The sequence below is a fragment of the Phyllostomus discolor genome, chromosome 8, assembly GCF_004126475.2.
Source record: "Phyllostomus discolor isolate MPI-MPIP mPhyDis1 chromosome 8, mPhyDis1.pri.v3, whole genome shotgun sequence".
In the NCBI taxonomy this organism is placed as follows: Eukaryota; Metazoa; Chordata; class Mammalia; order Chiroptera; family Phyllostomidae; genus Phyllostomus; species Phyllostomus discolor.
The window spans coordinates 23,580,449-23,605,162 of record NC_040910.2 but is presented as its reverse complement, the minus strand read 5'-3'; the positions used below and the strand labels follow the sequence as shown (position 1 = coordinate 23,605,162).

At 32.4% G+C, this 24,714-nt stretch overlaps 1 protein-coding gene and 1 long non-coding RNA gene across 5 annotated transcripts in view; one reads left to right on the top strand and one right to left on the bottom strand.

Annotated features, from left to right (window-relative positions):
- FSTL5 (follistatin like 5) overlaps positions 1-24,714 on the bottom strand; it is a 546,524-nt gene that overhangs the window by 521,075 nt on the left and 735 nt on the right. The gene's annotated exons all lie outside the window — the stretch shown is intronic.
- LOC118501950 lies at positions 15,854-24,593 on the top strand. The gene is made up of 2 exons (XR_004904604.1): positions 15,854-16,276; positions 21,462-24,593. It is a non-coding gene; the product is annotated as an uncharacterized LOC118501950 (long non-coding RNA).

Below are 24,714 nucleotides of genomic sequence, written 5' to 3'. Positions count from 1 at the left end.
ACGTTCGCATGATGTCACATAAAATGAAGAGGGAGCCTGGGGAGCCAGCGATCCGGCCCGAGGGCCAGACCGCAAGAGCCAAGGGTTCCAATGCCGGAAATAAAGGCCTCATAACTTCTGGCTGTAAAATCCCATGGGGTGTTAGTGTGGCCAGTCTCAGGAGAAAACGCCAGCCTCTCAGGAGAGTATGTCTAAAGGAACTGCACAGTCCTCAAATGCATACAAAACCACCCATTTTGGGATTCAGCATCAAGGCAGCAGCTAGAAGGATGCCAGTCACATATGGGAAGTAGGGGAAGTGATGGGAAATGGGGTGAGAGCTGAGCAAGCAGCATTGTTTCCTCTATGACCCCTCCCCCACATACAGTGCCACAAATCTGCTAAGCAGGTTGCCCCACCCTGGAGAATACCTCCTAAGTCTCCACCCCTTACAACATAACAGGTAAGCTGAGACAGGGAGTCAAAGTGGCTCTACCCAATATAAAGAAACAAACACAGGGAAGCTGCCAAATTGAAGATACAACGAAATATGGCTCAAATGAAAGAACAGATCAAAATTCCAGGAAAAGAACTAAGAGTAAGGAAGATAGACAACCTATCCGATGCAAATTTCAAAATATTGGTGACAAGGATGCTCAGGGGACTCATTGAGAATGGCAAATGCGTAAGGGAAGAACTGAAGGCTACAGTAATTGAAATGAAGAAAAATCCACAGGAAAGCAACAGTGAAGGGAAGGAAGCTGGGGTTCAAATCAACCATTTGGAACATAAGGAAGAAATAAACAGTCAACTAGTACAGTATGAAGAAACAAAAACTCAAGAAAACGAAGAGAAAATAAGATGATTATGGGACATCTTCAAATGTGCCAACATCTGAATCACAGGGATACCAGAAGGAGAAAAAGAAAAACAAGAAATTGAAAACTTATTTGAAAAAATGAGAGAAAACTTTCCTAATTTGGCAAAGGAAATAGACATACAAGCCCAGAAGGCAGAGAGAGTCCCAAACAAGTTAGACACAAAGAGGACCACACCAAGACACATCATAATTAAAATACCAAAAGTTAAAGATAAAAAGAGAATCTTTAAGCAGCAAGAGAAAAGACAGTTAACTCCAAAGGAGTTCCCATAAGACTATCAGTTGATTTCTCAAAAGAAACTTTGAGGCAAGAAGGGACTGGCAAGAAATATTCAAAGTGATGAAAAGCAAGGACTATATCCAAGATGACTCTATCCAGGAAAGCTATCCTTTAGAACTGAAGGGCAGATAAAGTGCTTCTCAGGCAAGGTAAAGTTTAAAGAGTTCATTATCGCCATGCCCTTATTATATGAAGTGCTAAACGGACTTGTCTAAGAAAAAGAAGAAGACCAAAATTATGAACATTGAAAGATAAAAAAACTCACAACTATCAACAACAGAATCTAAAAAAGCAAAAAACAAACTAAGCAAACACTAGAACAAGTACAGAATCATAGATATGGAGATCACATGGAGGGTTATCAGCGAGGAGGATGAGAGGAGAATGGGGCAAAAGGTACAGGAATAAATAGCATAATTGGTAGGTATAAAAATGGATATTGAGAACAGTATTGGAAATGGAGAATCCAAAGAACTTACATGCATGACCTATGGACATGAACCTAAGGTGGGGAAGGATTGGTGAGGAAGGGGGTAAGGGTTGAGATGGGCACAGTGGGAAATTAAGACAACTGTAACAGCATAATCAATAAAATATACTTTGAAAAAGAATTTCAGCCAAATGGGTTGACATTGAGAGGGAAAGTTGGTTAGAGCATTAACCAAAAAACCTAGACAGGACTCTAAAGCAGTAGACTGAATCAATGAACCAAATAAGTTGTAACTCTATACCAGAAAATCCAGCCTGTGAATATAGCCATTTAGACACCAAAAGAAAGTTAATCCAATTTACAGTATTATTACAAAATTATCTACATTCCACAGAACACTAGTGATACGTTAATTGGATTTATACATGGAAAAAACAGATGGTCAAATAAAATTTAGGAAAGCTGGGATAAAAATAATTTTATAAAAGATTTTTCAGAGACTTCAATATAATAATGTGTATTGGAAACAGCAAAGGGAAGCTATGGTATGCAGAGGTTTTAAATTGCACCAAAAGTAATTCCCATTTTTTCAAAGAATATTTTAAGGGATAAATAGTCTTGTGATTAAACTTCAAATAGGATGTGATAAATAAATGCACACAACCTAATTGCATATAGTGAATGCTAAGTAAAACAATATTTTTAAAATGTAGTATATTGAAAAATGAAGAAAACATTTAAATTGTACTTTACATTTTTCTCAGCTATTTTACTATGTGGGGAATGAACCAATAGTTATGACAATTCTTCAAGCAAAAAGTTGATAAAAGCTGGTGGGTATTTTCTACATAATGAATAATTCTAATATGTGCCCTCAAATTTCAACATGCATATTTAATTGTTCATAAATTCCAGATCTTTTTTAGGCATTGTCTCGTTCAAATCCTATGTAGCAAATTCCACTAATTAAGGTCTGAAGACTGTCTAATCATCCATCAGGATGTTAGGGTCTGGAGAATTATTAATAGAAATCATAGTGAGAAAGTACCTTCTTTTAGGGGCAAGGAATCTCAGTTAGACACCGAGAAATACAATAGGTACTAGCCATGCATCACAGACACATATACCTCAATCTTTTATAACATATGGAAACACATCCGAAATGTGTCTCCTTACTGCATTCAAATCTCTTTGAAGAGAGCTGTGTATTTTTTTGCCATTTTTGCTCCAATTACTAATTCAGATATTGTAATAATAAATGTTTACTAGACAATAAATAAATTGAGTTGTCTTCCTTTGGCAATAAGCATTTACATTATTTACAAATTTAAGAAAATCAATTTGCACAAATAACATTTTGGGAAGGTTCAACATGGTTTCACAACTAAAAGGAAAAAAATATTGCTTTTGTTCTGTAGAGCTGTTGCTAATTTTAACTATATTAAAATTAGTATATTATGGTAGAAAAGTAAAATAATACAATAGCTAACATCAGAAATTAACGTGTTTGTTAACAAGTAAAATTAATCTACATACATTTTCAAGAAGGACAAAAAGCACAGTTAGGAATTAAGGAGTAGTGGGGATAAATGCAGACAACTGTAATTGAACAACAATAAAATAATTTAGTGAAAAAAAGGGTGTCTGAAACGTGTCAGTGGCCACAGTGTCACAGTAAAAAGGGCGATTCTCTGTTTCAGTAGCGCTCAGAGGGCTGGAGGGAAGTGCAGTATGAAAAGGGAAGCAGAGACGAGACCTGACCCAAACCTTCAAAAGTTTACTTAAGTCTCTGACAGTCAAGCAGCACCATTATGAGGGCAGGAATGATAAAAAATACTTTCGTGTATTTAACATATATTAGAAATAAATATTTATATATATTATTTAATATATATTAGAAGTAAATATTTGTTTATGTAGTATGTATTAATTTATCATATATTAGAAATAAATATTTATATAATACATACATTTAACATATAGTATATCTTAAATACACATACACAAACACAAACATGATAGGTATAACTATTGTATAACTAAATATAATATAATTCTTCTCTCTTTTAAAATACACTAGATAACATATGTAGTTCAACAGTCCAGCTCTAATCTAAATATGAAGCATCTTTTTGAACATTCACAGTGTAATGAAAAGAATACTTCAGAGTATTCAATTAAGTAATTAAATTAATTAATCTGATTAGTGTTTATTGTAACAGCACATTTACACATTAAAGGATAGTGGTGGAAATACAACAACATGCAGCTATAATTCTCCTGATTAATTTGAAGATAACATATGATAAAAACATTTAGCATACTAAGAATAGAACTACTTAATCTAAAATAGGACATCTATTTTAAAAATTAAAAAAACATTATGAATCTCATACATATTGAAATAATCCAGATAACACACCAGTCAAAAAAAAAAATAGCCTTGATGTTATCATTATATTTAGGATTGTACTGGAGTCCTAGTCAGTGAAGTTAAAAAAATAATAAAATTAAGTCTGTAATTGGAAAGTTTAGGCAAAACTTTGTATTTAATGATGTAATTGTCTCCATAGAAAGTTCCCAATGCATTTGTGTTCTTAGAATGAATACAGGTTGCTGAACTGCAAGAAAAAGTTGACATGCAACACGTAATCGCAATCCTTTAGGCCACAACATTCAGTTAGAAAATGTGCTTTTTACAAAATTAACATGTAGAGTGTCAGTTAAAAATACATAAAAGTCCCTATCGAATAAGCTAAGACATTTTATTGGAAACATTAAACAACATTAAATAAATGATGAATTATCTACATTTTGGAGAAGGGAGCTCTCTATGATAAAGATACCCATATTCCTCAAACTGAGCTACAGAAAGAGTCAGTGCAATTCCAACCGAAATCCCAGTGAGTTTCTTTGAATGTGATAAGATGATTTTAAATTGCATATGGGAGAAAAAGGAGCCAAGACTTTGAGAGATCCCCAAAGAAGAACTAGGTGGGGAAATGGGCAAGTAAAGAACATGTTTAAAGGGTGAGGAGAAAAACTATAGGAAATCATTTAACTGTTTGAGCGCACTGAGAACTAAAAACTGAGCAGCATGTTCAGTAGTGCTCAGGACACTGCTGAGCGTGATGGGACTAGATTGTAGGGATTGGTCAAGTGGATTCAAGAGAAGGTATATTTGAAGAGAGAAATTTGAGAGAGTTCAGTAGAGATTTCTTTTCAAGGAATTTTCCATAAAGCAAAGGATAGAAATGCAATGATAGCTAAAGGATAATCATAGTTAAAAGCATTTTGCTTCTCTATTGAGTTTACAGATGGGGAAAATGTCAACATGTTTCTATGCTGATGACAATAATCTAGCAGAGCTGAACAAATTGATGAGGCAGAAAGGGAGGAGAGAACCCTTGGAGCCAAGTCCTTGAGAAGCTAAGAAAAAATGTGATATAGTAACTGATATTTTCCAAAGTTTTTTCAAAAGTAGAAGAGGCAAGAAAAAGCATTCTCAATCACATGCATGCACAACTGCATGAACTTTATTTTGACTTTTGTTGATTATTATAAACATGACTTTAGTCAAATTGTTTAAACTCCCTCTATTTAAGCTTCACATGTGCAATCATGCCTTCTAAGGCTGATGTATAAATTAAATAAGACAATGGATTTTTAACATCTAATTTGAGACACACTTGGCTCTCACATAATTATAACTTAGTGTGCTGATTTTTTAGTGAGAAAATCAACTACTTCATCCTTAAAATATTTCTATCATTATCCAAAGTCTCAAATATAATATCAACAATTGTTTTAAAAATTATTAAAGTAAGATATGTTCTGCTAAAAAAACAAAGATATCAATAGTAGTGACACCTACTTTTCATAAGTAATCTGCAACTTACATTTAGTTTGGTCATTTTGTTTCTTGCATAAGATATTAAATTACAATGGTTCAAAAATATCACTTAAAGGTTATTGATTGCAGTTTGATTTATATTAAGATTTATATACGCTTTCCAAATGTAAATTAAATTTAATTTATTATAGATTTTATTTTAAAACTTTAATTATGAATTCACATTATCATTTACCAGTATTCTCTATGCCATTTAAATCTGAGAGTAGATGATTGTTTTTCAAGAATAGTATTTGTACCAAAGACAACCTTACGAATGTTGAGTGGTTAACATAATTGTTAATGCTCCTTGCTAAATGCATATGTAATTGATATCAATACTGATTTAAATGTTCAAAGCACATTAATTTCTTGCCATTTTTTTCTTTTAACTGCAGTAGTTCATTGGCCTCCATAATTATTACAAGCCATACATTTTTGAGTACCAGGGTTTTTAAGTTATTACGCACAATTTAAAAAATTACGGTTTAGAATCTCAGATCCCAGTAGGTAAAGTGACACTATATCTTCCCTCTATTACATCTTCTACTACACATATACCTAGAGAAGCATGATTATACAGAGTTTCTAAGCACACTTCTCCCTCAAGTTTTCTTTTTGTTTTCTCTAAAACTTATACGATCGGATTATGAACATTGCTAGTCTCACAATACCGTATATTTTAGAGTCAAAATTATTCATTGGAAAGATTCAAGACATTGAAACCCCCAGGGTGATGCCCCAATTTCAGCGCTTCCATAATTATGTCTAAAACAAAACCTGCTGGCAGAGGTGACAGCTTTAGCTAGAGTATTGTGAATGCAGTGAGGAGTGGTGGCGAAGGGCCTTCATTGGCCCCGTTGGGAGAAGGGACTTTCCTAGTGACTGGTCTGCAGGAGATAAACAAAACATGTTCTAATGTGATCCAAAGTTAATGAACTTTCAAGCATGCACGAAAGGAACAAAATTCAAATGTACACATCAGTGATTTATATAACTATAACTTAATTATTTGGGAGGAATTTCCATTTGTGTTATATGCTCTATTATCGATGCAACTCAATTGGATTACCTTCTTATATTTGCATTTTAATGCACTAAAAGGATTTAATTTGAACTCTTCTCCCACAAGGCTATTCCAAATGGAAATTTATTTCTAGGTTACTATTTAAGCTGTATTCCATTCATTACAATCGAGTATGTCAGAATATGCTATGTTGCATGTAATCACTCAGAGTGTGTGATTACTATGGAATCAAATTCAACTTAAATTTTAAACAACCTTGTCAGTTCTGGAGGCACGATTCAGAGTTTGCTTCCTGGAGATGAGGTTGTAAACATCAAGAATAGCATGGTTGTTTTGAGAATTTGATTAGACAAATATAATGATTAATAAGGAGAAGCAAATTCATATTACATCAAGCAAACACAGAAAAGAAAAATGAAAATCTGATATACACATATTACAGTAATATGGTTTGTTCGATTATTTTTAAAAATTTAATTTTTGTTTGGAATCTTTTTATAAAAAGACTCATAAAAATGTTGATTTTAGAATGTGAAACTAGATTGAATAGTAAATTTTCACAGAAAATTATTGTAGTGGTTGTAATTTAATAAGTGAGAATCCTCAAAAATTTGAAAAACATGTTTCTATATTATACAAAAGTATTTTGAATAAATACACACACAGTTCTAGTACATATACAAACACAAAGAAAACACACAAGTGCAAATTCATACAACCATGCATATTTATATATAGTTATAAATATATAAAATATGAGATTTTAAACAAATAATGAAAGAAAATATGATTATCATAACAATGGATTTTAAGAAGTAAAATCAAAATATATATTTAAACACATTCATGAAAAATGCCTATAATGATTACCATCAGGCATAATAATAATAAAACTTTATTTTCAAAAATCCATAAAAATCTAAGTTTGTAGATGATTTTATACATTATTTATAGTCAATTGTCTAGGTTACACACATAATTTAAAAATCTCATAAACCTATTTTTGTAAAAAGTGCAATTTTGCCTGTGCTATATATAACACAGCTGCTCATTAATTGCATATAAATATATACACAAATCTGGCCTTATGACATCCTCATCCCAACACACACATCAGAATATGCCATAGTAAAAGAAGACAATCTAGAGAATCAGACACCAGTTCTTAAATACTTCCAGAGGGAAGTGACCCTATTGTGCCTACTCATTTCACTGGCCAAACAAGTCACATGACCACACCTAACTTCAGGAGGATAAGTCAGTGCAATCTTTTTATTTGCACACATGGCGAAGAGAATAAAAAAAACTGGTGTGAAATAATTTCTACCACAGTTCAGGCCTTTTAGTACTATGAAGGTTGTAATATCTTAATGTGTGTTATGATTTTCCTAGGCTGTTGGTGAGACTATACTATATTTCCAAGCCTTTTTGGAATATTTTTTAAAGTTGAGGTATTTTTGCAGTAAAGTACTATGAACATACCTTAAAATAGTTTATGTGTTAACCTAGGAAAGGATAAGTTAAATTATTTCACGATTGCACAAGGGTAATTAAGATTTTGATGTGCTTTTATTAAACAATATCTGATTGTGGCAATTTCTTATTTATACAGTATAACGGTGAAGGAAATAATAATATTTCTTGGAACCCAGACCTTAACTCATTCAGTTTTGATGTTATTTTCTAACACTTGACTTTGGGTATTTACATATCAATGATGTATCTACCTATATCTCTCTCTATCTATCTACTTATCTATCATGAAAGAAGAGCTCCTCTTTAATGGAAATGCCTGTGAAGCTTCCTGGTGAATCTATTAAAATGCAGGATAAAATAAAGAACTTTTTAGGGTAAATTCTTTAATATTAACATTCTGCCATACTGTCTATGTGCCTTACAAAGAGGATTGAAAAAGTTTATGCAAATCTATGATTTCCCGATAGCTTAAAATCACTGATCATCCAAAAACTAAATTGCTATATCTATACCTAAAGTAGCCTTACCATCATGTATTCTTTATTTCACTAATTTAAGAATATTTTTATATTTTGTAAGTTTTAGATTTACAGAAAAGTTGCAAAGATATTATATATACATAGGTTAAGCAGTAACCACATAACCAATTCTTGGTATCTTATTTGTAAACATTGTACATTGATATAATACATTTGTCACAATTAATAAACCAATACTAATGCATTATTATTATTAAGTAAAGTCCATACTTTAATGTAAACTCCTTATTTTTATCAAATGAGCTTTTATCTTCCCCAAGAATTCAATGAGGACATCACATGACATTTAGTCATCTTGTTTCTGTAGGTAGATTTTTAACTGTGAGTTCACTTATTCTCTAATTTTACTTTAAAAACAAATTTTAAGTAACCTTATTTGGGAATTAGTTTTTAAATTTATCTATTTCTTTTTAGGTCATGGTCCCTTGCTTAACATAGAAATATTACTTTTCAAATAATGCCAATCAAGTCCAACATCAAGAAACATTTCAGGCAAATAATGGATTTGAAATTTGAAACAGCTCTTTGATGCTAGGTTTTCTAAGTCCTATAATATAAGCTGTAAGATTTTTTGGTAGTGCAGAATTACACATTCACTCTATTGCTGTGAGAAAATACAAAATAGATTGAAAAATTCAAATTGAATTTATACTTTTATACCATTTAAATTAATATTCTACTTGAGATCTATTCACTATCCTCTCTCAGTATGAACAGGTATTTTAAAAACACTTTTTATTGTTTGCATCATTTACTTAGTTTGTCTATTTGTTATTAATTTGTATCTACAAATTTAATGTTCTAACTATATAGGCTACATAAATAAATGATAGGCATTTGTACCTGGCTGACTGACCCACCTTCGTTACACACATCATAGTCTGTTACTGAGAACTGGTAGGTAGCTGGCTAATAGTAAATACAATTTTAAATTTAAAAGTAATAAAACTGAGGCTATCAGAAGTTTCCATATTAGATGGCTTTGTGAACAAATTAGACTATTCCACAGTGATAGCCAAATTCTTCTTTATTTTAATTACATTTATTGGAGAGACATTGGTCAATAAAATTATATAGGTTTCAAGTGTAAAATTCTATTATACACCAACTGATATGCTACATTTGTGCCCACCACTCAAAGCCATACCTTCCATTATCACCATATATTGGACCCTCTTTACCCTTTACTACCCCTTTACCTCTCTTCCATCTGGTAAGCACCACACTTGTCTGTGTGTATAACATTTTTTCTTGTTTATCCATTTTCTACTTTCAGTTTTATATCCCACTATGAGTGAAATCTTATGGCTCTTAACATTTTCTGTCTTATTTCACTTAGCATGATATTCTCAACATCTATCCACATTGTCATGAATGGCAGTACTTCATCTTTTCATATGCCTTAGTAGTATTCCATTGTATATATGTACCACAAAGAAATTTCAAAAAAAGAAATGAAAAAAATTCATTTTGCAGTTGCAACAAAAAGAAAAAAATACCTAGGAATAAATTTAACAAAGTATGTGAAGGCCCTACACACTGAAAACTACAATGCATCATTTAAAAAGATTTTAAAAGTAAAAATGAAATGAAAAGATATTCCATGCTCACAAACTGGAAGAATCAACATAGTTTAAAATGGCCACTTTACCCAAAGAAATATACAGATTTAATACAATCCCCATCAAAATCCCAGTAGCAGTATATAAAGCAATAGATTTTAAAAAATCAGATTTGCATGGAACCACAAAAGACCTAGAATAGCCAAAGCAATCCTGAGGGGAAAAAAAATGAAGTTGGCACTCCCTGATATGCACTCCCTAGCTTCAAATTGTAATACAAAGCAGCAATAATCAAAACAGCATAGTATTAGCAGGAAAACAAATGCACAGACCAATGGAACAGGATTGAGAGCCCAGATATAAACCCACATGTACATAAGCAAATAGTTTTTTGACAAAAGAGCCAAAATCATTCAATGGAAAAAATAAAACCTCTTCAATAAATTATTCTGGGAAAACTGGAAAGCCACATGCAAAAGAATAAAACTAGACTACAGTTTGTTTTCATATACATAAATCAACTCAAAATGGATCAAAGACCAATTCTTCTCCAGTATCCATAACCATCATTTAAAAATCTATCATTAAAAAAATCTCCAAACTTCAAAACAATCTTCAATCTTCAAAAAATGTATCAAAATAGAGTAAAATGTACTATTTGTATATTTTAGTCTATCATTAAAGTCTTTGACCCAATTAAAAATAAAGTGAAAAATACACAATTTTTATTTTTTGTTTGATAATTATTATCATCCTAAATTCCTCTTATGCCTTGAATTTGGAACTTTATTGGATTTTAATCCATTATATTGAGCATATACATGATTCTAGTGGATCTTCAACTTTAAATATATCAACATAATACTGTATTGAAAATTTACTTATCTGTATATTAATAAGTATGGTACTGCCAATTGATTCAAAAGTTTAAGTGGCTTTATATCATACATTATTAGAGTATTACAAATTCAAAGTAAACATAATTAAGCTTATTTATTGTTGATAATAAATTATCATATATGTAGTTTCACTCTGCCCCCAAAATAAGTGTGTTCACTGCAAACATGCAAAAATTTTCTACAATGTAGCTAAAAAAATAATATAAAACTTCTCGAAGTGCATGTGATTTATTACCATACTTTGGTTTTCTGAATCAGGAATTATTAACTTGCATTTCCAAAAGGATTAATCTACCAAGTCATTCTACAAATCAATACAGCTTATCTTATTTTAAATAAATGTTGGGTGCTATATGATTACAAGAAGTAAACTTAGAAGTACACATTTGGTACTCAGCATTAAAAGAATACACATAAAAAAAGAAAACAAGCAAAACAATACTTGATGTTATATACTTTATGCAAGTGTGTATGAGGAAAAATATTGCAAAGTCAAAACCAAAGCCTTCTGTTTGTATCATTCACCATGTAACCACAGTTACAAGGCTCATAAATGAAGTTCTGTTTTCAAAGGTTATTATGATAACAATACACGGTTATTGTTAATAACCATACATGGTTATTAACATACATGATTGGGTCTAATCCCAATTAAAATAAGTTAATTTTAGTTCTTCTTATTGACTTAGATGATAATAAAGATTTCTGCCACTGAAAAGTCAATGTTGATTCATTCAGTTTGTACAGATATTCACATTTACATTGTTATAGACATGCAGACATCTAAATATATATTAGAAAAATAAGATTTTTAAAAATATTTTTGTTCCTAGTAAAATATGTTACATCGTGATTCTACTTCATTTGAAAGTCAGTTTCAATATTATGTTCAATTTAATATCTGTTTCTTGAATAAAATATTTGGAAAATGCCAGAAAGAAAAGTTCAGGTATTTCTCCATTCACTGGTAAGACTTCAATGGAAAACAATGAGATAACATTGCATTAATAAAATTAGTTATACGTCCTTTATAAATTAGGGAATGTTTTAATTTATGTTGCTTATGTCTTTAGCTAACAAACTAGAATATCTTAATTAAAAATAATGAATAATCAGGATTGCTTGGGAATAATATATCTTTGTTTAGATTCTGAATACTCAAGAGATGAGTCCCTTTGAAGAAATACTAATGGATTTGAGAAACTTAAGTGCTTTCTAGGAAAACATACTAGGCATAATGTATTTTTATTGAAGACTGCAGAATTTTAAGAAAACTTGCATGGAAAATAGGACACTAAAATCACAGGGTATTAAAGACATAGATACATAGTATTGGGACCTGTGAGTCTGGAAGTCCCGTGCGTGACTCCTGCCTCTCTGAGGCAGTGTCATCTTTTACCTTCCCAGAAGCCTTAGGCTCAGCCTTGGTTCTATCTTAAAAGCTTTTTCTAAAGTTTTAGTTAAATAAAAGACCAATAACTGTTTAATAAACAACTACTTCTGTTTCATAGAATCTAATTATTATTGATTATATAAAACAGTTAAGGTAAGATTCTCTTAGATTAGTGGTCAAAGGAAATACAGAGAAAATTTATAACAGAATTACTTCTAAGAAATTTATTAAAAGATCACATAAGTATATTTACATATACTTATTAGTGAATAAGTATATGTAAATAAAACCTAGAAAGTGCAATTTTCACTGTTAAATTAACAAAATCAAAACATATTAACACTATAGTCAAATATCTCAAACATTATTAGCCTGTGTGGATTGATGCAATAATTATAGAAATAACACCATACCCCTGGCTGGCGTAATTCAGTGGATTGAGCACTGGCTTCGAACCAAAGTGTTGCAGGTTCGATTCCCAGTCAGGGCACATGCCTAGGTTGCCAACCATGGCCCCCAGCAACCACACATTGATATTTCTCTCTCTTTCTCCCTCCCCTCCCTCTCTAAAAATAAATAAATAAAATATTTTTTAAAAGAAATAACACCATAATAGCTATTTGTGCTCTTAAGAACAATCCAAGAATCTCACTAAGTAATTAATTTCTGGGAAATTTTATAATAATAATAAAAACTTTGAATGGATTTCAAATGTACATTTCAAAAGTTTGTAGATCACACAGCATTCATATAAAAATCACATGCCGGCCCTGGCTGGCGTAGCTCAGTGGATTGAGCACGGGCTGGGAACCAAAGTGTCCCAGGTTCGATTCCCAGCCAGGGTACATCCCTAGGTTGCAGGCCATAACTCCCAGCAACCGCACATTGATGTTTCGATGTTTCTCTCTCTCTCTCTCTCTCTCTCTCTCTCTCTCTCTCTCTCTCTCCCTCCCTCCCTCCCCCCAACACCCTCCCTTCCCTCTCTAAAATAAATAAAATCTTTAAAAAATAACCTGCAGTCTTCAATATAATAAAATTTAAAAAAATAAAAAAAATAAAAATAAAAATAAAAATCACATGCCAAACAAGAGAAAATAATGTATAAAATCCAAAAAATGTCATTATGCAAGGAAAGAATCTATTCACTTAATTTAAATCAGGAGTAAATAATACTATCACACTCAAAGAGTGTTAAGGAGTTATTAGTAATAAAAGTTTAATTCCTTTTCAAGAATGCTACCTCTTAATAGATCCCTCTTACAGCACAATAGGTTTTCATCTGAACCCTTAGGTTATGTTTGATACTCTGTGATACATAAAAAAATAAAAGCTTTAATGTTGGAAAAAGTTTAATAAAAGTTGGAAAAGTGTTTATATTAACATATTATATATTTCAACAAGACTGACACATCTTGTAGCAAAATCCCAATAAAAATAATATTTGCCACTTTCAAATATAAGATTTATAAATATTAGACATGGCTCTTAGTATGAAGTTGTTAACAAAAACATTGAGTGTCTTAGGAAACATGTCCTTAGCGTTGTGCCACTTGTGTGGCACAAGTTAAGGATACGGTCTGACATTCTTATGACTATCACAGATTTCATTTAAGCCTGATGACACCTAATGATGTTTTATATAACTCTCTTGCATACTAGACACCTACTTTTCATGTTCTCTTTTCTGTATCAAGAATCCTGTACTAAGATCTAAACACTGAGGCAGTACAAGGTCCAATATCACAGAGTGGGGTCTGCATAGTGTTTGAACAATTTATAAGTCAAAACCATTTACCTTCTGTAATAAATGAGACAAAGCAATTTAAACTGAAATGGTGAAGAGTATTTTTCAACTATTTACATAGTCATTAATTTCAGAACTTCAAAGAATTATTTTGCACTTAAAAATCTTTATTTTCTATACATAAAGACTATTTTGAGGAAAAGCATGGTGACATTAGAAGACTAGTATCAGCATATCTTTAATGCCCTCTTGAGCTTCCTCTACTGAGTTTTAGACAGTTGTTAACCTAACCTAGATGTTCAAAACAACATATAATTAATGAGATGTCCAGCCGAGTGCTAGCATTGATAGCAGTTTTCACAGCCGGGCACACAGTTCTACTCCAGACATTGTCAATTAAGTTGTACTATTTGTGCAAAGACAGGGAAACAAACTCAACGAAAGCCTTCCACCTTCCTCAGACCTCAGGACACAGAAATAGAACACTTGCCAAAAAAATAAAACAAAATAAACAGTCATAGAAGGTCTTTGTTGTCATGAATTATAAATATGTAGACTTAACATGCAAAGCATTGTTTTAGAAAAATTTCCCTTTCACCCTTTAATTTATTTTTAGCTCAATTAATTATGGTTTCAGGAGAAATGTCACCAAATAATTCAGGCAAAGAAATGACACAAATTGTGTAAGTTCTTTCAAGCCGTAGTTTTCTTTTTTTTTAAGATTTTATTTATTTATTTTTAGAGAGGGAAGGGAGGGAGGGGGGAGAGAGAGAGAGAGGGAGAGAGAGAGAGAGAGAGAGAGAGAGAAGCATCAATGTGCGGTTGCTGGGGGTTATGGCCTGCAACCCAGGAATGTACCCTGGCTGGGAATCGAACCTGGGACACTTTGGTTCCCAGCCCACGCAGTTTTCTTTAAATGCACTAACTTTTGGGACTCTGACAAAGGATTGACATACTGTACATTTAATAGCATTTACTTTGTAAAGTTGTGCATGTATTTTTACTACATTCATTTTTTTTATTCTCTCTTACATGGTCCCATGATGTCACAGTTTTTGTAAAAAGAACATAATCACATAAAAACTAATAAATACTGTGGTTTCTCAAGCATGTGCACAAATCCAAAAGGCATTCCAAGCATTTCTCTCCCCCTAACAATGCCACAGTGTATGGGATAATGGATCATTTGATATAAATACCAGCTCACTGGATCCCTGCCTCAAAGGAGCATACATTTGAGAGCATTTAAGTTTCTATAAAAGAATGTGAAGGTCTGAACAATTGAACTGTACAATACACAAAGAATACAGGCTAATTTTCAGAAATTAACTTTAAGTCCCAGAATTTAGTTGCAACATGTTCTGTGTAGTGTTTAAAAATGAAAATGAAAATTAATCTATGTAACATTTCAAACACATTTAGTGCCAAACAAAAAGGGGATCTAATATTCATTAATGAGAAAATCACGACTAATCATGTTTTTCATAGTGGGAGCCTTTGCATTTTTGCCAATAATTTGATTGCCAGGAATAAGAGAAATACTCCAAAAACAATACATACACATGGCCAACAGGTATAAAAAGCTGCTCAACATCACTAATCATCAAATAAATGCAAAGCAAAACTGCAACGAGGATGGCTAGCATCGAGAGGGAAAGAGAGAGAGAGAGAGAGAGTTGGTGAGAATGTGGAAAAATTGGAACCCTGGTGCTCTGTTGGTAGAAATGTAAAGTGGTACAATCACTATGGAAAATAGTATGAAGTTTCCTTAGAAAACTAAAAATAGAACTACCATATGACCCATCAATCCCTCTCTAAGTATTTATCCAAAGATATTAAACTAGGTTATCAAAGATATTTTCATTCCTGTGTTTATTGCAGCATTATTCACAATAGCTGTAAGTAATGTTAACATATCAGAAACTACTTGATGGGTCCCTCAGAATGACAAAGTTAGCACCTAAGATGACCTTTATCTTAGGTATCATCTTAGGGACCACTCTTATCCATTCTTTACCTGTTCTACTTTTCATCACAACACCTTTCAATGCCAGACCTTATCTTTGCCTTTTTGGGTTTGCTTATTGTCTGTCTTTTTACAGAGTAGAGAAGAAATTTTGTTTCTGTCATTTCTGCTCAACCCAATGACCTGGTAGAACACCTGAAGCACAGAAGGTACTTAATTAATGCTTATTGAATTAATACTCTATTTTATAATAAATATAATAATAATGTAAGTATTGTTTATTGAAATTAAAACTTGAATGTATACACTAGTTAAGTTTTGTCAGGTTTTATCAAATGAAATTACTTCAATTGTATTTAAACTCTAAAAGATATAACTATTATGAAATTTTAAGTTTTCAGGTATAACTAATGATAGTAAAATAATTTTCCAGTTAGTTATCAACCTTTAGACCAAGAACAAAATTATCATTGATATATATGTAACATTCTTTTCAAGATGAATCTTCTAAAATTTGAAGTTATTTTCAAAGTAAATATAAATTTCTTGTACTTCCTAAATAGTAAACATGAATGTCATTTTCACCTTTTATATAACTTCTGTATCATTTATAAAACATAATATTAAATATAAGTTCCTCATTTGTATGGAAAGATTTTTTGTTGCATGTAATAAGATAAGGAAATCTCTTTGTACGGTTTGCAATTAGTCAGAGAGCAAAAACAAAAATGTCAAATCAGAGAGGATTAACCAAATCTAAAATCTAGAAACTTTAATCATGTACAAAACATTGTACAAATTGATCACGATCTTACATGCACAAAACACTGCATTATGTAAGCAAGCATAAAAAAAGAATACACTTCAATGAGTATTAAGTAACATATATGGATAAATTCTAAACTGCAAAGTTTTGTACACAAGGAAGGAATTCCTAGGCCTGTTCCTTTAAAAAGAGTTTAAGATTAATTTAGAAAAACAGCCTAAGACACATTAAAAAATTCAAAAGCAATACCAGCCTGTCGACTTTATAGTTCAGGTCAATAAACACTGGGGAAGAGACAAATGAGCTCTTTGGCACTATGGCGGTGGAGAAAGACTCGAGGTTCAAGTAGAACTTGAACTGTGTATGTAGGCAGAATTCTAACAGGCATCTCAGTGGCCAACACTTACCTTGTGTGCAGGCGAACGCTTTAACTTGCTTTTGACCAACAGAATATTACAAAGGCAATGTAATATTGCTCTAGAGGTTATGTTCTGTTATATGGTAAACAGGATAGGTTTTAAGATGTAATTAAGGTTCCAAATCAGTTGACTTTATGTGCATTCAAAGACAGAATATTCTAACTGGACCTGAGGTGAGCCCTTTAAATGCAGATCTAGTGGTCAGAAGCTGTAAGAGTCAGCAAGATTATCTGGCCTTGAAGAAACAATCTTCCATGAATTCTGAGCTGTAAGAAATATATCCTGCCAAGAGCCAGTGATCTTGGAGAACCTTGAGCCTCAAATAAGAACCCAGCACTGGCTGAAAACTTGATGTGAGACCCTGAGTAGAGGCCCGGCTAGTCTGTACCCAGACTTGTGACCCATGGAAACTATGAGATAATGTAAGTTAAGTCACTAAAGTTATCAACATAACTTTATGCAACACAGAAAACAAATGTAGACATGTAAAAAAAAAAGGAGAGGGCATCCTGGTGATATCCACAGTGCCACTTTTTGCAACAAATCTATAGACTCTGAGAAGCACATATGAGTACAATATGATCTTATACTATGAGAAAACTTGGTTGGAAACAGAGGAGTGGAATGTACATTGGGGCTTCTTAAAAATACGACAGTCTAGACAGGGCACTGTGTTTACGTAGAAAGAAGGAATCACACTTTATATATTGACCCATCTCTATTTTACTTATGTGCATTATTGCATCTATGAGAAAACTGAAAATCAGATTGATTACAATCTGATCAATCTGCAGGGTATAGAATCAATTAGAATGATCTTAAAAACAAGCAGAGAATTTCCACTTAATATAGTAAAAAATTAGAGACCCACTGATGATACCCGAACATGGGTGACATTTGAATGCTTACTTTAATCAAGAGGATTTAGAAGATGTTTGAAGTCTGTATTAGCAGAGCATAATGATTATGATCACGCAGCTGGCTTCCGACAAGCTTGGTCTGGGTCCCAGCTCCATTGGCAACATAATTCTTTAAAGCTTTGGTCTCCCAATATCTACCTTATAAGGTGTTGTGCATATAAAATGAAATAATGTTTTATAAATACTGAACATCTTTCATGCACATGATGAATCACCAAATTTTAGTTGCTGTTCATATCATTTATTATTACAGCAGAAGAATCAAGGAACAGGTATTAATGTAGACAATATGAAATAATTCCATGAGATGGGATAGTCTAGGTTAAGGCAAACTTAATAAGGGGGGAGAATACAAAATAGAAAGGAGGAACATTAAAATTTGAGGACTCACTACACACAGTACAGTAAGAATGATGTAAGTTTAAAATACCTATAAACTTTTTAGACCAAGGTAAGTGAAAAAGTGTGTTATTTACTGGCACACAGAAAAAGTAGGATTTTTTCCTAGTTTTTCTCACATGGGGACCATGTGAAGGATGAGAAGATGAGTTCATGGGGTTTGTGCTGTCACCATGAATCAGAATTAAAATGTTAGCAGCGCCTTTGTAAATACATTAATGGAGTTCAAATCTGGGCCAGAGCCATAGATTTGGACGATATCTCTGAAGACAGAATAATCGTAGCTGTTTGGAGTGAAGGGACTTCCTACGGGGCTCCACAGAGAATGAGAAACAGTGAGTTAAATGAATTGTATACTAAGTGGGTGCAGAAAGTTGAAGATTAAAAATGATTATACCAAAGCTGATTTCAAAAGTAAAACACTGGGTATTGCTAGCCAATATATAAAAAAGTTAATAAAAGCCCCATAAAACTTTCTTCCCAAATCAACTTTGTTATCTCCTTTGGGACCTATTTAGTAAGGAGAACCCAACACTTGCGATAATGAGGATTCACTAGGGAAGCTGATGCAACTTCATGGCTGTCCAGGAGCTGTGTTATAATTACTGGCCACCAGTGCTCACCTCTTCTACTCAGACCAAAAGCTATATGAAAACAAGAAGTATCAACTAGTGGTCAATACTTCCATTTGTATCTCAAATAGAGTAGAAAGAAAAGTATTTAATGTTTCCTAAGCATTCAAGAAATTACCTCTTTTTAAATTGTGTTTCAACAAACTACTAATTTTATTTTGGCTGCTTTATATGATCTCATGGACTATTTAAAATATTGCAACTAATTAGCCCAAAGGTTTAAATGTGAGTAGTGGGTAATAACACAGCTGCTCATTAATTTGAACTGGGCTGAAGTTCAAGGTGTATTTATATTTGAACTAGGGGTCTGGTAGGAATTTTTAGGAAAATAAGGACCTTAAACTATTAAGAAACCTTAAACCACTCTATTATATCATTTATATTTTACCTGAGATACAATATAAATATTGTCTGTTGTTAATATTTTCAATAGTCTATGGGGTCAAATAATATAGCAGCTCTCTAACCATTAAACACACAGGAAAATCTCCTTAAGACTTTGGTATTTTGCATTCTAAGGATACTAAAGAATACATGCTATTAAATAACTTTAATATAATAATAATTAAGGAAACAATTTGGAAAAATTCACATTTAGTAAATAGAGCATCACAGAAAAAAATGTTCTAAATAAGGCACACCAAACTGAGTATTTGACCTAATCAGAGGTTCTAGAAAGTGCAGTGTAGGCTAAAGGGGGATTAATTGGTTTAATTGAGTAATCTACCTATTCCTAGTTGTGTGACCATGGGCTGGAAAGGTGGAGAGCTTTGATCTGAGTTTCTGTTTTCTTATATCTAAAATGAAGATACTCTGAAATGTAAATGGTTATATAAATATTAATGATTTAATATGGATGAAATGACCTAATATAAATAAATACATATGTACATATGTTAATATTTTGAATGGGATATTTTTCTCCCCAGATGTATGAGCAAATCAAGGCCCAAAGACCTTATGCTCAAATATCAATAGGTAATGTATCATGAAACAGAAAATTTGTTTACTAGTAGTAACTCACCAGTTCTTTTTCTTTAGAAAGATAAGTAAACCAGCCTTCTTAATCCTAAATGAGGCAGCAGGGTCTGTTTGACACCAAAGTCACAGCAATTACGGTGGCCTTGAGAAAAAGGGCCACATTACCATAGAGTAATGTATGGGGGCATTTAATATCTTCATGAGATCAAGAACCTTACTTTCAGGCTTTTAGAAATTAGAAAAAGTAAGTCCCTGGTGGTCATTTAAAACACTATCTAATGTGTTTTGTGGAAGTGATCCAACCCGGAAAGGGTAAATTATTTCCATTTCATCAACATCTTTTGGGGAACCATAGTTCAGGTCTGTATGCTTTTAATTGCAACTGTATGTATGTTCTAATTGCTATCTTGGTGATATTCGTGCAGAGAAAATATATCACTAAAGTAATTTTCTTTTGATTGTCATTTGAATATGAATCTCAATGCAAAAAGTATTTCAAATCTTCTGCACTGTGCTTGAGAATTGCTGGCAGTCCTATGAAGTAGCTATGAGTTGGAGAAATATTCTCTGTATTGACATGCAAATGAACTCACTAAGCAACCAATTTGCTTTAGAGATTTACATAATTTGATACCAAAAGCCACATTAAATTAATATTAATCATTTGGTTTTAAAGAAAGAAAGTTCAGAGTGAAGCTGTTCGTTCTTTCCACATATCACCAACATCTATGCATGAAAACATTGATTCACAAGTAATAAAAATGTTTGGTGTAGAGATATCCAGGATCTGTTTCTTAGAAGTACATGACTTATTACTCAAAGATGTATAGGAAGTAAACCTGAAGTATCTCTTTTAGGTAACTTACAGAACTCTCATTTTCTCAGAATCAGTGTAGTGTCATAAAGTCTTCCTTATGCACACATCCATTTTTCTTTCTTATTCCTGGCAAATTTTCATTTTCCAATTTTCCCTTCCCTTGCCAATCACCAGGAGAGCTCCTGAATGATACTTTCATCCCCCCAAAACTGGTGTGTCCCTAAGCATACTAGCTGAAATAAAAATAACAATAATTAGAATACACATTTGCCACTAAAACAAGTGTTATTGTATATAGCTTACTATGTATAATTATTTTTAATTAAGCAGCATTTGTCGAACTTAAATGTTCTATTTTCATTCTTATTGCATGTTTATGGTGGAGTAGAATTTAACAAAATTATACACATGCCACATACACACTCATGATTATGCTATTGTTTAATTCCTTCTCTTTCAGAAAGCCCCTTGGAAGGCTCATTGGAATTCTGGAATTCTGAACTTACCAAAATCGCTACCTCATCCATTGTAATAATATTAACTTACTCAATTCCAAGGTGATTAAAGCACAAAAGGGCCAATTGTTTTGCTGTGTGGCAACCAATTGATGGAAAGTTAGGATATTCCACAAGGGACCAGAGCTCACCTTAAGTAGCCTATGCCAAAGGACATTGGAGCTGTTGCAGTGCAAGTGATTAAGTCTGTTTGGTGAAGGATAATTGGTCACATGGATGTTACAATGATGTTAACAACAGAAAGTACTTTTTTTCTAGCTGTTAGTTTGTAAGGATCTTTTGAACTTGGTAATATATTGAGTAATAAAAATATTAGAGTTAGTATGGTGATTTAGGGCAAATATGAAAACTAATACAAACATATTCAGGGTCTTTGGCCCCACTGCTGAGTAAAGATTAAACATGAAAAATGGCCATTATTCAAAAAAATTTTTCAATTAAAATATTATTTGTATAATTTCTTAAAGGTAATTTTTAAAAGTACTTTTAAAAAGTCAATTCACTCAAACTTTTTACCTATTTAAGCTTTTAAATACTTTCTGTATTCTTCCATGTATACATGTAAGTAGATTAAATTAAAAAAGCAATATGTAGCCTTGATAACTTAAAACCCAAATTATTTCACTTCTATATTAAATCTCACCAAACACACAGTTATCTTATTTGCAAGGAGAAAACAAGGTATCTGTCTAGCAATATTTTAAATTTCATTTTTGTCTAAATCAATGTGTCGTAAGAGACTAAGAAACAAGAAAGACAACTTGAACAGGTCATATCATAAATTATTTCAGTAATTTTCTACACACTTTGTAAAAAGTTCATCTTGAATAAAATGTGCTGTACACATTTGCAGTGCCTATGTAATGAAATGAATTAATGCTTTGGTAGGCCATCCATTGTTGTATTGAACATTCCTTTGAATTTCACATGGACAAGTTATAACTCCAAAATATGGTCATTCCTTTGCATCATAAAGAATTAATGAAAGGTCATCCCATTTGAATGTTTTTTGGAGGTGTCTTCAAAGATGGCAATTTTATTTATTTACAGCAGGAATCCTGTGCTATATTCAAATAGCATTTCCTATGTGCTACATTTGGGCTAATTATGATCAAATAATTTTACCCCTTCAGAACTAAGACACAAAAGCAAAATCTGTAAAAAAAAATTAGGAGAAATATTTCTAATATTTTAAATTTGTAATTTCATTGAATGTACCTTGGGCTGATTTCATTTTTGCAAGTAGAAAATTTTGATTTCAGCATTTAAGCATCAAAATCTGATAATATTAAAGTTCATCCAAAAGAATTCCAGACATGGGTAGTTCATGCTAACTGTCCATACTTGAACAAAGACATACCTCTTGGCAAACTTTATACAAAAAGAAGTCAATGAGATACTCATAGAGTTGGGTGAATATAGTGTTTATATATGTCACTGCCTTTCAAATAAGTTATAAAACTCAAATATATGTTAATGTTTTGATATAAGAAAATAAATAAAACTAATATCAAAAGCAGCATAATTTTGTTTCAAATTCCACCATCTCAGTATACCAAGATGATTAGTTTTAAAAACAAAATATTAAAATGTATAGAAGAAAAGAATGATCCTATATATATTTACAGAAGTCTGTTGGGTATAAGCGTCATGGTTCAGTGTTTCATATATCTTATTTTGCCCCTGTGCCTGGCTAGTCTTCAAAAATTTCTAGCAATATTTTATGTAAGATCACATGACTGACAGGAGTCCTACAAAGAACATCTGTTTTGGGTAAAATGTGGGAAAACCTTAGAAGGATTTACATCTGACCCCTAGTGTTTGCAATAGTATCCATTTCTTGCAACATCTACTCATGAAGGACTATGTTGTAAATAAAATGAAAAAATCTCTACCCAGAGGAATTATTTTAAATCATAAACTGTAATGTTACAGTTCGTCCTTGTAAGTATAATGCAACTAGAGTAGAAATGTTTTATAATTAAGAATATTAAAAAAACATTTAAACTCACTGTACTCTTAAATTGCTGAAAAACATACCCCTACTCAGTTGAGCAATACTTATTAACTCTGCAACAGCTTATATTTGACCCATTCCTATTACTATTGGGCATCTGGCTGCAACCTAAACTCTCTCCCATGGAATGTAAAGGAACCCTCAACCATAGTGTTTTTCCAGCCATCATTTATACTTAATCTAATGTCACTAAATGACAAATGAAAGTTCAAAATTCTATTTACCAAGCAAACCATCATGCGTCTCAAATAAAGTGTGATCAGTAATATGAGGTACACAGCACAGCTAACTTCTATCATTTAATACTTTTTCACTATGAGAAGTACTATTCAGTGTCTTTCTGCACTGATTCTTTCTCCAAACACACTCAAAACACACTGCCAACTGACAAAAGGAACATAGCTTCAAAAGAAAATCTCCTAAGTAGAGAAAAGCTCTCTGTTAAGCATGCAAGAGGTTAAACATTGCTGAAATAGCGAGACATTTTCTCAGCCCACGCTTCCCAGTTCCATTCAATTACCAACAGCGGTAGCGACTATAACACAAGCTAAAACTGTATTATTAAATCAGACCTTCCCGTTTACATCAACTCTAACCTGAGAAGGTGGGAGGGGATGACATTTACTAGTCAATAGCAGAACAAACAGCCCCCAACTTGGAAATGCACATGACCTTGGGGTGTAGAATTTTCAGTGACTGAGTTTCACAAGTTTTATTTGGATCTACTGCATAACAATACATCCAAATGAACCCAGCAGGCATAAATGTTCCTACCCTTAGCACCTCCACTCCAAAAATGTTGAGAGCTCTACACTTTGTAGTCTATGCTTTACATACCAGAGGTAAAATTAATCAGAGATTAGTTCAAACCTCTCTTTAAAATTACATCTGTTTTTTAACAACTTGTTGGTTGATTTATTCAATGTAGTTTATGAACATATTTGGGGGCTTGCATTGAAAGGTTTCTGTTCTTTTAGCCATGCTGGAAGTGTTGGTCTACAAATATTTATATTTATAAAGCAGGATGTGACACGATGACATTAACTTCACCAAAAAAAAACACTCAAAAACAAAAAAAAAAACCAAAACCAAAAAAATAAAGCCCTCAACTTCCCTTCTAGAATTCAGTGAATAATCACCAATAGATGCTCTTGTAATAATGACGATGATAATTATTTAAA